The sequence below is a fragment of the Podarcis liolepis genome, assembly GCF_965112155.1.
Source record: "Podarcis liolepis genome assembly, chromosome: Z".
Taxonomy (NCBI): Eukaryota; Metazoa; Chordata; class Lepidosauria; order Squamata; family Lacertidae; genus Podarcis; species Podarcis liolepis.
In genome coordinates this window covers 25,209,721-25,226,482 of record NC_139570.1, presented here as the reverse complement: position 1 = coordinate 25,226,482, position 16,762 = coordinate 25,209,721, and the positions used below count along the sequence as shown (strand labels likewise).

The 16,762-nt window shown below is 43.5% G+C and overlaps 1 protein-coding gene and 1 long non-coding RNA gene across 6 annotated transcripts in view; one reads left to right on the top strand and one right to left on the bottom strand.

Annotated features, from left to right (window-relative positions):
• COL4A6 (collagen type IV alpha 6 chain) overlaps positions 1–16,762 on the top strand; it is a 172,621-nt gene that overhangs the window by 79,215 nt on the left and 76,644 nt on the right. The window lies entirely within an intron of this gene.
• Positions 5,680–10,361, bottom strand: LOC310698386. Its single transcript, XR_014521486.1, has 3 exons — positions 8,942–10,361; positions 8,598–8,778; positions 5,680–6,489 (listed from the first exon to the last, which is right to left on the bottom strand). It is a non-coding gene; the product is annotated as an uncharacterized lncRNA (long non-coding RNA).

The following is a 16,762-nucleotide window of genomic DNA, read 5'->3' as shown; positions in this document are numbered from 1 at the left end:
GTACCATGCACCGCATATCCTTTCCAACTGGTATATAGTTCTTTCCAACTATATGCTCTGATGGATCTAGCACCTAGGGTAATGGTTTACTCTACTTCTCTTGCTCATTCTCCCAAACAACCCTGTGAAGCAGAAAGGTGGAGAACCAATGATTTAGAATGTAGGAAACTTTCTTACTTGATGGCCAGACAAGGGGTTGTCACCAGCTACTCGGCCCCATTGCAATTAATGGTTCTAAGTTAGTTAAGTCCATTAATTTCAGTGGGTCTGCCCTGAGTAGAACTAGCATTGGGTACAACCCAGCTGTCACTATACTGTTGCCCTTCAGATGCTGGCATAGCCAATTGTCAAAGATGGTAGCAGTCTCTGAGGGGCACTTTAATTGTTGAGAGATGGTTTAAACCAGTATTGACTGGCAGTAGTGCTCTAGGGTCTTAGGCAGAGGAGGGTCTTTCCATCACCTGCTTCCTGGCCCTTTTAACTGGAGAAGCCAGTGATTGAACCTGAGACCTTCTGTATGCAAAAGATGTGTTCTGCTTCTAAGCTGATGGAGAGTTTTGAACCACAGTTCTTGTGTGGCTTGATCTTGAGAAATGGTTGTGGGATGTGCTAAGCCACAGTGGATCTTTGGGTTTATTTGGCACAGATGATCTTGCCTTTCTACAGTGCAGGGCAGCTTGACCATGTTAAAAATACTCTGCCATATAAATAATTTACTTTGTACCCCGTTCCTGTTGCCGTCACTTATGAGAAATAATTCATCCTGGGATTTTCACTTCTTTGCTGCTGCAGTCCTGCCAAGAATTTTTTAAAGAGTTTTTATATTTATTTTATTTGTAAAAAAGAAGTTGGGCTGGGAATGGGCATATAATAAACAGTAGATTTGTGTAAGTGAAGGCTTTAGAATCCCCAGAAGGGCTGTTTAACCACTTTTCACCAGCCTCTCTCCCTTCCATAGAGTTTGTGGGAGAGAGGAAAAATATCCAAGCAAGAGGCTGCTTTTCATCAGGGCTGGATTACTTAACAAGTGCTGTGGTTGGTGTGGTTTTCCTGAATTTAAGCTGATCAGGCTATGAAAGGCATTGCAAATCTGGATGGGTGAGAGCTGACAGAATTACTGCCACTGCCCCCCACCCCAGGCTGAACTGCAAGGCCACACAAATAGGTGCTCATATTGGGGAATGTAAACTTGCACGCTTGGAAATCTGGAGAGGTGTGGCTCAGGCTGTGCACTTTTTCTTCAGCAGAGAGAGAGAGAAAACTGCCAATTCTATTTTGCTTATCTCTAGACCAGAACCTCAGCTGCACTCCCTTAAGCCCAGATTGTGGGAGGATCATTGATGAAACACTCTGTGCATACTTAAAGGCACAAGGTTTTAAAAAATAATAATTATCCACATATTTCAGAGCTGAGCCTTGAGACATAGGGAGCTGGCTCTGGAGGTCATCCTGTCCTGTTTTAGGAAAAGGAGGGGGCAGTCAGTTAAGAGTCTGTGGCACTCACAATTTAAGTTGTTAGGCCTTGAAGAACAGGGGCAAGTATGGTGAGTTGCCTAGGCCAACCCAGGAGAGCTCCCTGGAACCAGGATTGGCAAGAACTCTCCCAAGAGTGAGCATTTTAAGGCATGATAAAGTGGCCAATCTGATAGCCACTTAGAGGGGGCAAGCCTAACAGGAGCTATATGTTGCATGAAGGGCCATAGCTCTATTCTGCACCCACTGGCTCATAGAGCATAGGGATGCTGAGAGCTACCTATGAGATGTGTCCTGTAAACCAGAGGAGTTAGCTAAGGGCTCATGCTCTGGCTTGGATAGTCCAGGAGCAGAGGTGATGGATCTTCAGGTGTTGCCTCCTCTTCTGTCATCTCTGAGCTGGATGCAGATCATCACCTGTGAACATGGCAATCGCGTCTGTAATCTGTGCCTGATAGCATTGTTCTTCCGCCAGTGGGACCGGACCCACAAGTGATGGTACTCTGATCTGAGGCAGGTTACATCAGTGGTGCAGCCACCATTTTCCTTTTTGATGGTTTGCCAACTTGGGTTGATTATTTTTGGGTTGCCAAGCAGCTGGAGGAGAGGGCAGAGGGTAAAGAAAGAGCTGTGAGCAGAAAGAGCCCTTTCCCCGTCCTCTGGACCTCCTGGGAAACTCAGCAAACTTGCTGTACCTGGAACTGGGTGTGGCACATGCAGCTGAATGGGACACAACTGCAGGCAAGGAAGGACTTTCCACTTTGAGCCTGCCCATAAAAAGCAAGTCTAGAGTGAGAGACTAGGGTGCTGCCTGCTGTTTACAGGAATTATTCTCATTGTCAGACTTTTGGGGTGAACTGAGAGTTTGTTTGGACCCTGGTTAAGAACCCAGAGGCCAAGAGGGAGAGTGTGTCAAAAGGAAAATGAATGGATATTGATTTATATATATTAGTAACTTGTTATTAATGTAACATTTTTATATGTAGCTGTCTATTTTTGTAATATTTTGTTTAAGTTGTCTGTTGTTGCTTCAGTTTTTTGTTTACTACTTAGATATATTTTTAACATATTAAGCATTATACAAATCAAGTTGTCTGCAGCCCCACAAGAAGCTTTACCTGTTGATGAAATCATATTGCTCTGGGGCATTGTGGGAAATTTAAAATGGCAGTTCCTCAATGCAGTTGCCCAGCACAGAGAAGGCATTGATGTCAGTGGGCCTTGACAGGGAGGGCATGGGGAGCTTGGGTGCTGATGTCAGTCCTGGTTATACTAAGGGAGACTTTTCTCTGATGTGGAGAACAAAAAATAAATAAATCAGTTTTATATTTTAAAAGAATGTGGCAATACAAAAGAATTTAAATGTTTTGCTGTTCACTTGAGAGCTGTGATCTGACTGAATCCATACATTAAAACAGCTGTGAGTCCTCACTCTTGGGTCTCCAGATGTTGTACTTGATGGGTTTATTAGGTAGATGAGGGAATATAATTAACTATATTTTATCCCTCTGCAGACCCATGTATTTGGGTTAACAGACAAAAGGATCAGCTTAACACTTGCATTTAGACGCATGGGGCTGAGCAGAGTTTAAATCCCATCTTAAGCAGTTTAATTGAAAGCACAGGAATTAGCTGTTAGGCCAATCTTCCCCTTTGTTGCCTGTTTATCAGAGAAATAGGATACAGACTGAAAAGTAAGTTTAAAACACATATTTTACTCACAGTCAAGCATTCATCCTTAGCAGCAAAAAGTAAAATACATCTGTTTATAGCAAAAACAGCTTCAGGATTTACTCCTTAGCCTTTTCTCCCCCCGAAGATATCTCACAAGGTAGCAGAGGTTTAGAATCAGAGTTCTCCTTCTCCTAGATAGGCTGCCTTCCCAGGGTGATGAACACCATCTGCCCCTCACTTCTCTCTACACAGTATGTGCAGAAACTGCCTTCTTGACTGTTGGACCCACTATTTGTCCTGTGGTCTGCTCAATCTACCGGAGCCCATCTTTGCATGCAGGGGAAGGTCCTAGCTTACTGAGGGTTTGAGGCATAGTTGTCAACGTTTCCCATTTTTTAAGGGAAATTCCCTTATTCCGAATAGGATTCCTCACAAGAAAAGGGAAAAGTTGACAGCTATGGTTTGAGGCCTATCAGCTACCCTCACCTGTTTTAGCCGTTCTCAGGGTGTGGCCACTGTTACATGCTGACAACTTCTAGGAACCACAGGTGAGAGCTGAGGGCAGGGTGGAGACCAAAGGTGGACAAACTATGCCAGAAGGACCGCAACATGTCCCCCACCAGGGATACTACCCCTCCCCTAACACACGAAGCTTCTGTGTTTAGCAGGGGTATGCATATCCTGTTTGGGCACCACCACCATAAACTGCCACATGTGTGTGTTGGTTCCAAAAGGACCTCCTGTAAAGAGGATTCTCAACAAGTGACTCATGTACTAATAAAACATGTATCCATGGTCTGAGCAGGCATATGAGTCCACCTCTGCTGGTTTCTGTACATTAGGATATCAACAAAGTACATCATAAATATTTGCTGAACAGTGAAAAGTTGTCTTAACAGTGTGTCATGCAAGGAATTGGTCTTAATTGGGGAGAATCCTGGTTCTGCTGACGATGCCAGCATTCTGTTAAATATTTATAAAAGAGCTAGCTTGTTTACTCTGAATCTCAACAGACTCATGCATTCTTAAGATGAAGGACACCTGGGGTCCTTTCAGCGCAACTTTATGGGAAGGTTAGCATCTAAATTCCCAACATTTAAGCAATCGTCTTAAAGACCGAGGCTGCATTCAAACAGCACTTTATTCAATTTTCACAGTGTTTCCTTACCTGATATTTTCCATGTTTTGTGTGATCTATCACATGATGTAACAGTCACTTTTGGAAAACTAGTAGAAGTTGAGAAATAATATTTGTAGTATTTGCTTCCAGAAAAAAAAATCTTTTCGCGACTCTGGCCACCTGGAAAATTGCAGGAGTTTTGCATTGCAATTTAACATAACAAGAACTGTAGTGTGATTCTGGCATATGGCCTTTACTGCCATGTAAAATTTAGTACCACGTGGTGGTGTATCAGTCAAAAAATAGATAATGCAACAGGTAATGCAGTGTAAAAGGAACATTAGAACCCAGAACAGGAGCATTAGCATTGCAGCCAGTAAAACTTGCACAATAAACTCTATGTCTGAATGCACCCCCTATCTCCTGGGGTGTTCCTCTTTGAATGAGTGGGTGACTTGTGAAAGTACTGTTGTATGCCCCCATTCAGTAGGGCTTGTTCTGGCAGTAGAGGAGGTGGTGGGGCTGTGGCACTTACCTGACCTCTGTCTGAGTCACTGCAGTGAGAGGCATTTAAAGAAACCAGTGTGGTTGCACAAGGAGATCACAGATGAGCTGAGATGTAATAAGGGCATGTATAAAAAAAATGGAAGAAAGGGTAAATCACGAAGGAAGAGGGTGTCTGCAAGGCAGCGTCGTTATAGTACATGGTGCTTTGAAAGTGAGTGGAATCTGAGTTAAGAAAACATAGCCTGCTTCAGGTTACGTATGTAATGGCCCTTGAAACTATTCAAGCACTGTTGTGCAGACAAATCTCCCCCACTGAATGTCCTCAGGACATTTCTTTTCAAGCTACTCATTCAAGCTGCAAACATTTGAACTGATTCTACAATCTTCAACCTGCACATAGTCAGTCTGGCAGAACCCATGAGGATTTATTCCTAAGCTCCTGGGTTTGCATGCAGTTTTGAACTCATTTGCCAGCTGTTTTCCACTGCTTCTAGAAGGGTTCTGCCTTGGAAGAGGAAATATGTTGGTGACTGATACAGATTTGCCAGAAGTATAGGAAATATGCAAGGAAAATGCTTTCTGTGTCTGAATTAGTATCCAAATACTCTGTACAATGTACTAAGATAAGCACAGCTAGTTTCAACCTCACTTTTTAAATGTTCATGGGTGCTGTGTGCAGAGTATCTGGAGTCTTGGGCCAAAAATACCAAAATGATAAGAACTGTGAGTAATCCCTCCTTTCTTGGTGGTGGAAGGTTATATTGCATCTTGCCTGTGCATTTATTTGGGCAGAATCTGGAGTTTTCATTACTACTTTTATCATAGAGCAGGGTAAATAGGAACTAAGAGGACACCCAAAAATATAGTTTTAATGGTTTTTTCTTTTCATGGTATTGCTTTCCTTGTACATTGCTGAGAGAAGATTGTCATTAAGTACTATATACGTTGTCTAAGTAAAATAAACATTACCAATAATCTTGATCTGGGGTGTGGCTTAGCATATGTATAAGGGCAACATGATCCAACACTGGAAGTTGAGTATGAACTGTTTTGGTACTCAGTTTCTGTGCCAGGCAACCTGTTAGTCTATTTCAATTAAGTCCTGCAAGAAGAAGGGCACTGAGACATACTTAAAACTGAATTGCCCTATAACTTGTATCTGTATACTCATCAACATGTTGTGGCAAAAAAAACGGGATGCCGTCTTCCAGGGCTGCATGTCTGTGTGAGTCATGTGATTCGCATGTCATAGCAGCCCCCCCAAAAGCACTCTGTTGAGAGGTATGGTTTTTGTCACCCTCTCAAAAAATGTTTATTGTACCTTTCCCCACCCTGCAAAAAACAACAACACAAAACCACTAGGTGGTAGTAGCAGGTTTTTAAACCCCGTTTTGCTATATTTTATTATCCAGTTTCCCACTGGCATTCCCAGTTCTTCTGTAGATTTTGTGGGGGATCCAATGTGCCCCAAATATCCCCATAAATCAACTTTTTAGTAGTAGCAACAGCACCTCCAGAAAGCTGCCTGCCCTTTCCTTGATCATGAACTGCTCCTTGCTGTTTGGAAAGGTCTGCTAATCTAGCTTCTTGTTTTAGGACTTAGAATGATCCACCTGCTGGGGACCAAGTCATCTCTACACTGCCTCTCAAGCAAGGTCCTTCAGCTTCCATCCACCACCTTCTTGGGTGTATCTTCATTAATCCAAGATAGGGAACTTCAAAAGCAAAGCGTAAATATAAGAGCAACAATTCCCAACACCTTTACAAACTACCGTTCCTATTATTGTTTGAGAGAAACCATGAAGGTTAAACTTTTAAATCTGAGCTTTCCAAACTTTTCATGTTGGTGACACACTTTTTAGACATGTGTTATTTCATGGCACACTAATTCAGTTTTATTAGCAAACTGGAGGTTAAACTAACCCCATTTCTGCCCCAGGAGGAGCGCGGGGAGCATTCGTGTTCCACACCCACACACTGCAGCTGACACACGTAACGTGTTGCAACACACAGTTTGGAAAGCTCTGCTTTAAATGTATGATGTGGGTCTGGACCCAGTTATCTGTTTCCTCTCCTCTCATTCTTTTACATCCCCTTCATTGGTGCAAATTTTGAAGATAGGTCGGTTCCTTCCTCTTAGCATTGTGTATCTTCTGCTTCCAATGTGAAGTATAGACTCAGAGGTGGCCTTTTCCAGCTGGCGATGGAGTGCCGGCAATGCCCCTCCTGGCACTGGATCAGCCAAGCGAACTTTGTGACTGGTGTCAGCAGTGGCAACTGTAGCAACTGAATTAAAAACAGCAATGCGGAAGTTCCTCATTGCTTCTCAGCCGCATGCTTCAGCACAGGGATCTCTCTCCATGATACTTTGTGCTCAAACACAAGAGCAGAATAGCCCCTCTGGCTGACTAAAGGCCAGTGTTTTGCTCAGATATCACAGCAAAGGCAGAGAATGCATAAGCGTTTGCTGCTGACAGCATTTCGTTCTGAATGGAGTATGATTGGAATGCCATGGAATGCTAGGCTTTCTCTGATGGAGGGCTTGTTAATGCCAACGTGTCTGTGGCTAAGGTGTGTCCTGAGGCCACCCTTATCTGTTTAAAATGCTGCTTCTTTTACAGATAATATAAGCAAGGCTACTACTGGTTGAGGGTATTCTTAGCTGGTTAACTGGGGGGGGGGGAGGCTTGTCCAAATTCAGCTCGCCCTGTGCCTCAGAAACACAGGTTCAAGTGGTTTTCTCCATCTCCTGTGCTTTCTACTCATGGTTTCAAGCGATTTAGCCTTTGCCCTGCTGCTTTCCCCCGGGAAACCCACTGTTTCGCAGAAAACCAGAGCAAACATCAATCCAGAGAAAATCCGATTAGCATTTGCTCTGATTCAGTGGCTAAACAGTGGGTTTTCCCAAGGGACAGTGATGGGAAAAGTGGAGACATAACTGAGCCCCTAGCTTAAGTTAATTGAATAAACGTTCATAAATTGGTATTGTGTGGTGTAGTGATTATAGTGTTGGACTAGGATCTGGGAGACCAAGGTTCAAATCTCCACTTGGTCATGAAGCTCTCTGGATGTTCTTAGGCTGAGAGTGAGTGACTGACACAAGGGAAAACTTTATGGCCGAGGGTGGAAGTTGAACCCTGGCCTCCCAGGTCCTGGTGCTACACCATGACCTCTGTACTACTACTACTACTACTACTACTACCACCACCACCACCACCACCACCACCCTCTCTCTCTCTCTCTCTCTCTCACACACACACACACACACCCCAACATGTTTTGTAAATCTAGTCTGCCTTGGTTTTAACCAAAATATGGTGAATTTCAATCCATATGTGGTGAATTTCTGCCCCACTGTAGTTCATTGAGACTCGTAGTGCTTTAGAGATACCCAAACCCTGTGATTAAAAGAAGGGGTTTAAACATGTTGTTTGGAGTGACCAGAAGTGCTACCTGATCTTGAGGTGGCATGGATAAGGCCATCTTTGCAGAGTGTTTAATCTTTCATGACCTCTACACCGTCTTTGTTCTTTCAGGAACTGGATAAATTCATGGCAGATGTCTATCAATGGGCACTGTGGTAATTCAGTGGAACCCCAGGTGCAGAAGTTGTGTACCTCTTAATACCAGTAGGAGTTGTGTACCTCTTAATACCAGTAGGATAAACCCTGTTTGTGGGTGTCTCCTACATATCTGTTTGGCCATCACAGGAAATAGGGTCCTGAGCTAGATGGGCTTAGGCCTGATCCAGCAGAGCTCTTCTTACATTTTTATATTCCAGATGCTACAAAAGCATCTGGAGGTGTGTTGCAATGAAACCCACCCTTGTGCTTTTCTTAGGATGGATGGCAAAACTGCTCCACTGAGATACTTCACATTCTTTCTTTTTGGAGTATTGACAAAACCAAAGAGTAGATTTTGGCACTTTTCAAGGTTTCGCTTGCTTCCAGACCTCTTGTGTGACGGATGAGTAGTTGAGAAAGTATTTACTCGGTTCCTCCTTTCTATGGGGGGAGCACAAGACAGTTGCTATTCAGGCATTGCTGTTCAGGTTTGGAGAGATAAGCCACCCCTTAGGGTCCCATATCAAACTCCCTTAAGCCACAGATGGGAGTCCAGCCAACAGGCTCCCCTGTTATCAGAGCCAGATTGCTGTTAGCTACACACCATCCGCTGGTGATCTTGTGTCTCTGCATTTCCTTCTCCCTCTCATCAATGAGCCAATGAGCACCAAGCCCTGACAGTTAAAATCTTCTTCCCGACCTTAGATGCTGCTGTACAAAGAGCCCAGCTTAAGCCCTGGCCTAGTGTGTGATTGAGCATTTTGCATGGTCATGAATTCCAGCCCTACAGGGACAGGAAGCACAGTGCATTGTGGGTAGTAGCCCAGGCCCAGAAAGGCCTTTAAGCCTTTGTTGTATTGTATAGCCAGGGATTTCAGGAACAATCAGGCCTGTCCATCAAAGATTAAGCAGACTGGAAGTGCACTTTATACCAACAAATGGAACGAACAGCCTTTTTGGAGTGTTAATACAGCCACGTAATGAAAGGTCCAAGGACTTAGACATACAATTTAAGTGATGACAAGCACCACTGGAATGAATCATTTATTTTATAAACCTTAGCCAGTGGGAATTCCAGTGAAGGATTTGTTCATTTTCACTATTACCCTGTTTAGCGTACTCCACTTGAGAAGAAAGATTGCATAAACTTCATTTTCTTGGGTATTTGGGTTGGAGACATTTGCCTTCCCAATTTATGGTTGTTTTTTTCCTCAGAAAGTCCAGCCCTATTCTTGTTTAGTCTGCTTCTGTGACACCTTGAAAACTAACAATTTATATTAGCATAAGCTTGTCTAGAAAACAGTCGTGCTGGATGGCTGGAGCTGCCCTTTCCTCTGTTGAAATCAAAAGAGATATAACTAGTTCCACCCAGTTTAAAGGCCCTAGGGCAGGGCTGGGAATCTGCAGCGCTCTGGATATTTGTTGGACTCCAACTCCCATGAGCCCCTTCTAGCACAGCCAGTGGTAAGGGATGATGGGAGGCGTAGTCCAGCAACATCTGGAGGGCCACATGCTCCTCATCCCTGCTATAAGAATGGTGATCAGGGTTGCACAGAACTGGACAATAACTATCTCAGTTGGATCTACGTAAATGGGGGAACTGTAAGAGACATTCCTCTGTGTACAAATTAAAGAAATATGGCTTTTTGTTCAATAGCATCATCTCATAATCCCTTTGGGGGGATTAGGGAGTACTTTTTACCTGTTGTTGTTTTTTTCAATACAAATGCCACAAAATGTTCATTCCACACTTGTAGGGAATAAATCATTCAGTGTGGGAACATTTACTTGTTCATTTACCCTGCTCATTGATATTAAGCAGGTACCTATGGCTGAATTATTTTCATGCTGACTAAAAAATCCTTCTGTTTCAGCAAACCTATCCCGGCATGTAATTTTAAAATGTAATGTTGTTATTAATTATTTGTGTGTGTGTGTGTGTGTGTGTGTGTGTGTTTTAAAATTGCTTATTTATGTATTTTTATCATTTTATGTTAATTTGTTTTTTAATGTTTGCTTTTATTGGTGGAGTGTTACTGAACATTTTAGATCTTTGTAAACTGCTTAAAGGTATTCTGTCAAGTACTTGGTATATATATATTAGTTAAATAATAATAAAAAATAATAATACTGCACTGGATCACTCCTGTGGTCCACTAAGCATAATATAATTAAGTCCCACTGCTTTGAGCAGAACTTACATTTTTGGTCACTAGCTCCTTCTTGGAGAGAGGCCTAGTGGGCTAGAATGTGTAGATAAGCTTCTACTAAACTGGAAGAGAGCTGAATCACTTGTGTGAAGAGGCGGGCCTTTATTGTGGGGATATTTCTGTAGCCCAATCTGTATTGTAGCTCAGTCTGTAATGCTGGGGGGTGTGGTGCAAAATCAATTGCAACCCTGACTTTTCTGCTCAATGTGGGTTCCCATACCTGCTGGGGAGGTGGAGGTGAGGCAGTGTAAGCATCAGATGCACTGACAATTCCCTTCGTGCAAGGATCTGTGTTGAATGTTACTGGATCCAACTACCTTCCACTGCAATGGGACCATATCTCAGTGGTATCACGAACACCTCCAGTTTTGTTTATTTTAAAAATATCAGCTATTAGGCGTTCTGAAAGGCCTCTGACTGAGACAACTTGAAGAGGTGCTGCCTGTCAAAATAGTACATTGCTAGGTGGGCAAACAGTTCAACCCACAATAAGGCAGGTTATGAATGCCTCAAAGGAAACATGACAATCCAAGACTAATCAAGGTTTCAGTTTCCTTCCCATTCATGCGTTCATTCATTGTTTTATCAGCTTAAGGGCAACTCTGCAGTTAACTTTTGAGACAAATAATACTTTGAATGACTTCATAATAGTTGTACACCATGAACAGCAACCTCTGGGAAACATTTGTTATTACTTTTGTGAACATACAGAGTGAACATAAAAGCAGTAAGCAGCCATCATTAAACCTGTGCAGGACAGAGTATGTAGCCATCTCAAGACACATTGAGAAGCAAGTATAAACACCGTATTCTGGTATTCACTCCCTATAGTTGAATGGGATGCAGGGGGTATGATGTGACCTCTGAGTACTGTTTATAAATCTGATGAACATAAACCATTCCCTATCGAACTGATTGTGTTTTGTCTTGCCTTAAAGTTTTGTTTCAAAATGATCGTAATGTAGGGTTGCCATATGTCCCCTTTTCCCTGGACACGTCTTCTTTTTCTTGGGTATGTAAAATGAGAGTCGTCATAATGATCCATAGTTAAAAGTAGAGGTTGCTTTACGATCAACACCACCAGGATTAACAGACCCATTCCATAGCTCGAGGATTTCAAATGAGAGACATGGAAACAAGTCCCCAAAGGAGCATTGAATAGAATCAAAGAATAAATGCCCTATGCATGAAAAGCATGATGCTATAAAAAAAGAAATGAGGGGGGTAGAACGGGACAGGACTGGCAGTGCTTTGCTGGGTGCCATTTTTCTGTCAGCTCACTGCCCAAACATTTTTAATTATACTTTTAAAATGCAGTCTCCAGTGAGCAATTTGGCTCAGGGAATGATAAAGTGGGTTTAGATGACCTCTCACCAGAGCTGAAGTAGATCAGGCAACTCTGAATCTATCAGACCATAAAAGGCATTGCTGGGCTCTGGAATGGAGAGTTGGCACAGTCAGTCCAAATACCAGAGAGCGAGAGAGGGAGAGATGGCAAGAGTGCTCTGTGGAGCAGGGGTTTTCAAAGGTGAGGGGGCTCCTCTGGAGAGGCATGAAGAGTGTTTACCTGTTTGTGCTTTCATTAGTCATAGAAGGTCTGCCAGTCACATAAGCCTTCTGCAGACAGAGGTTTCAAAACTAACTCCACCATCCCTGACCATTGGCCTTCTCCAGGTAGAGCTGATAATGTCCCCCTGTGCCTATTTTCTAAAAATAAAATCACCATTTTATAGTTCAAATTGGGAAAAATAAATACAGTAAATGGACAAAAGTACAAAGATTCACAAAATGTTTAGGGGTATGAGTACCCCCAGAAAAAAAAGCACTGATGTCCCTTATATGATACCTGGAAGAGCCACTGTTAGTTTAGACAATATTGCAACAGAAGGGCCAAGAGTGTATAACATAGCATCCTATGTTATATGACACCAGGCTGCAGAAGTCTGGGTTAGACTAGCCTCCTCAAGACTATCTGCTTTTAAAGCATTCATATTAATTTACTTGCACAAAGCTTACTCTGTCTGTTCTGAGCAATAGAGGATTGACAAAGAGCATTAATTTCGTTTCATCCTATTTTGATTCTGGGGTCTTTCTATTAATAATTCATTCACCCCACATTTTCAAAGCATTTCCTCATTACTTTCTGAACTGCAAAAAGTATTGTTTTTTTTGGGGGGGGGGTTAAGCACCACCAGTGGTCAAGGATGATGGGATGATTATTAGGTTTCACTTGAGATTAGACTGGGAATGGGCAAGCTTTGGCCCTCTTGATGTTGCCCGACTACAATTCCCATCATCACTGACAATTGTCTATGTTTGACCGAGGCTCATGGGAGTTGAAGTCTGAGAACATCTGTAGGGCAACAGGTTAGCCACCTTTGGATGAAGTGGTCGAAATCCAAAGAAAAAGACAGGTCAAGAACTTTGGATGGGTGCACAAAATAAAACTCTGTTTGGGTTATAGCATTGCGGGACTTTCGCTGCCTTGTTTCAAACGCTTAATAAATGGTGTGCACTACAAATGCTTTTGATATGTGAATCTGTAGAAATGAGAATATTCAAATCCCCACACGCACAGCCAAACTTCATTGCTGGGAGAGCTGTCATGTCTTAAAACCCTGCAGGTGGGCAGCATTAACATCAACAAGACAAGTTTCTTGAAGACAAGATTAAATCAAATGACTGCATATGATATAAAATATAAATTCGAAGTTGGTAACCTTGTTTGTCCATCCTGCCACATTTCAGGATGGAATGTGCAACAAGTACAGTAATTTGCTGTTAATCTATCTGATCTAAATGCTGTGGACTATCTAAAATAATAATAATTGTAAAAATTGTTTCATCATTCTTCCAGGAGTGAGCTAAGGAATTTTACTCATCATCTAATTGTTGCAATGTCCTTATATGATGGTTAGATTAGTGGCAGGGAGTGGCAGGGAACTGGCTTTCAGAGATGAAAGATTTATATGCAAGTTTTAAGCTTTCCGTTTTCTTTTATTTTCTTTTTAAAGTGTGGTTTCGAGCAATGCTGTTGCCACATGAGCCAGCCCCTTTTACAGCGGTTTTATCCCCTAGAATTTCACCAAGCCCTGTGTGTTTTGACATCCATGTTAACTGTCCATGCTTCTTAAAACAAAGGGCAAATTCCTCACATATCTCTAGTTCCTTTCATTCCAAAGTGCTATGCCAGAGCTCATTTTTGCTCTCAATTAAGAGGAGGTAAGGAGCGCTTGCCAACCTCTGCTAATTTGACAATCCATGAATGAGATCTCATGTAATTGCAAGTTATCTGCATTCCTGCTGGCCTAGAGCTATCCCTCCACATCTCTGATGTTGCTTAGGGCATTTGATCCCGCCTGAGTTTGATCCTCGCGGGTGGCACGAGGACTGCAGGCTCAGGCAGTGGAGATCAGCCACAGTGAACACACTTGGCGCCTGCCCCATTCTTTCGGGGGGAGGGGTGACCCTACCCACTCATTTCTTGGGAAGGAAAAAGTCTATGTGTAATGCTTCATCCCCATCCCCCACCGCCCACCCCAATTAAACAGCGCTGCTAGACTTGGCAGGGGCGCATGGTAGGATTTCACTCACTTGTCACTTTCCCCTGACAGTGTAAAAAGCAAAACAGGGGGCTGTTTTGTTTTGTGTCCCCCTCCCCCACTGCCTGAAGCATCAGTTTGCAAAGGTTAAATTCTGCATAAGCCTGGACAGTGTTTCCAAATGGTTGGGGTGGGGGGCGGGGACTGCAGCTCAGTGGCAGAGCACAAGCTCCGCATGGAAAAGTTCCCAGGTTCAATCCCTCTGGCCTCTCCAGGTAGGGCTGGGAGAGATACCTGCCTGAAGTCATTTGAGGCCACTGCCAGTCTGTGGCAACGGTGTCTGACTTGTTATAGGTCAGCTTGTAATGTCCCTAAGGAATGTAAATTTGAATATATGCTTCTATCTTTATTTGTGCTCTACAGCAAATTAGCAAAATAGAATTCTCCCACACCCACCTCAGTGTTGTGTATGCATATGCAGCCTTTCTTAACCTGTGGGTCCCCAGATGTTGTTGAACTACAACTCCCATCACCCCTAGCAAGCAAGGCCAGAGCTCAGGGATGATGGGAGTTGTAGTCCAACAACATCTGGGGACCCACAGGTTGAGAACCACTGCGGAGTTTATGCTTGCCCAATGGGACTCCCTTTTCCTTTCCTCTCCTCCGCCATGCAGCCCCTCACAAATCTACCAGATCTGCTTCAGAGGGCTGGGGGGACCCTCTGGAGCAGATTGGGTGGGTTTGCAAGGTACTGCAGGGGCATGGGGCAGCCAGGAAAAGGAAATCCACTCATGCAGCACTGGGTATTACTTGTCTGCCTATCTACACACACATGCTATATAATAGTGTGTACATAGGTAATGTATATTACATTGTACATTGCTGAGTAATGACATTGATAGAGGGGTCATTGCGCTCATGTCCTGCTTGGTGGGCTTCCTGTAAGCACCCATTTAGCCACCGTGGAAAATGGGATTCTAGCTACTGCCTGCATTTTTGCTGATGGGTGTTGCGTGCATATCACAATAATCTTGCAAATCTTCTGGAAGACTCTTTTGTCCTGTGGGCCAGATGTCACAGCTAAGACTCAGTAGGACTACTTGTGAGTGAATTAACATGTTTGCATCTTTATGGCAAAACAGACTTGAGATATTAATTAAATATACATTTTCCAAAAATAAATAAATAAAACTATGTACATTTAACCTGGGAGAAAGCCTTATTGAGCACAGTGAGAGTTCTACTTCTGAGTAATGGGTAGGATTGCATAATTACAGCAGCTGGAAACACTTTGAACTTTGTGGGGAAAGCTCTGCCAATGTCTGTACTGAAACTTATTTAGTGCAGTTATCTCAAATATTATATTTTAATTGTTTTTTTCTACAGTAAAAAACCCAGGGGGTCACTGGAATGTATAGTAACTTCTGGTTTTGAGCTAGGCAAACACTACTGTAAACAACAGCAAAAAATGAAACAAAACCCTAAAGCCCTGGGAGGTCGTTAATTACACACAAGCCATTTTGACATGAAAAAGGAACCAAATATGACAGTGTGTGAAACATAATGCTTCACTTTTGTTCCAGGTTGTGCTCCCATGATGCATATTAAAATCAGATGGTGGTGGTGTTTTTTAAAAAAGTTATTCACTTGAACTCTATATGGTATATGTTATGTACAGTATACACAGAATCATTTGGTAGCACAAATATACCGTATTTTTCGCCCTATAGGACGCACTTTCCCCCCTCCAAAAATGAAGGGGAAATCTGTGTGCATCCTATGGGGCGAATACAGGCTTTCGCTGAAGCTTGGCGAGCGAGAGGGGTCGGTACTCCAGGCTTCGGGAAGCTATCAGCAAGCCTGGGGAGCCCACAGGAGTTCCCGCAGGGCTCCCTAGGCTACGGATAGTAGCCTGCCGCCCGTGGCGCCCTGAAGCAGAGTGCCCCGTGCGCCGAGCAGACATCCGCAGCCTAGGGAGCCCTGCGGGAGTTCGCGCCTGCTGCATGGAGCGCGGGGCGCGCTGAAGCAGAGCGCCCCGCGCTTCGGGCACACATCGGCCAGCCCCACAAGCTCGGAGGACAGCGGGGAGGGACAGCGCTGCCATCCCGCTTTTCCTCGACCTGGTTAAATTTTCCTTTATTTCCCCCCCAAAAAACTAGGTGCATTCTATGGGACGGAGCGTCCTATGGGATGAAAAATACGGTAAGATTGGTATAGGCAGTGACATTCAGCACAAAACCCATAAATGGGTATATAAATAAATGAGTCAGACCATTTGTCCATGTAGCCCAATTTTGTCTACTGAGTAGACTACCAGTGGCTTGCCAGGATTTCAGACAGGGGGCTTTGCATCAATACCTTGAGATGCAGGGGATTGAAACCTGTACACAACCTGTACACAAACAAAGCTCTCTCTCTCTCTCTCTGATATGATATGATATGATACAATAATTGAGTCTACCCATCACAACACATTTCTGCTGTTAGCTCACGCCTTGAGGATGCTTGTAAGTTGCTGGATGCCGCTTTGTCAACAGCCTTGTTAACTGCCCACAGAGGTGCTTAGAACTACAGCAAGCTGTCTCCCTAGTTGATTTGGGGGTCACCCCTGGTTCTAGTGCAGGTCAAATAACCCCCAACTCCCTCGTTCTCTTAGATTTAGGCAGGTGGCTA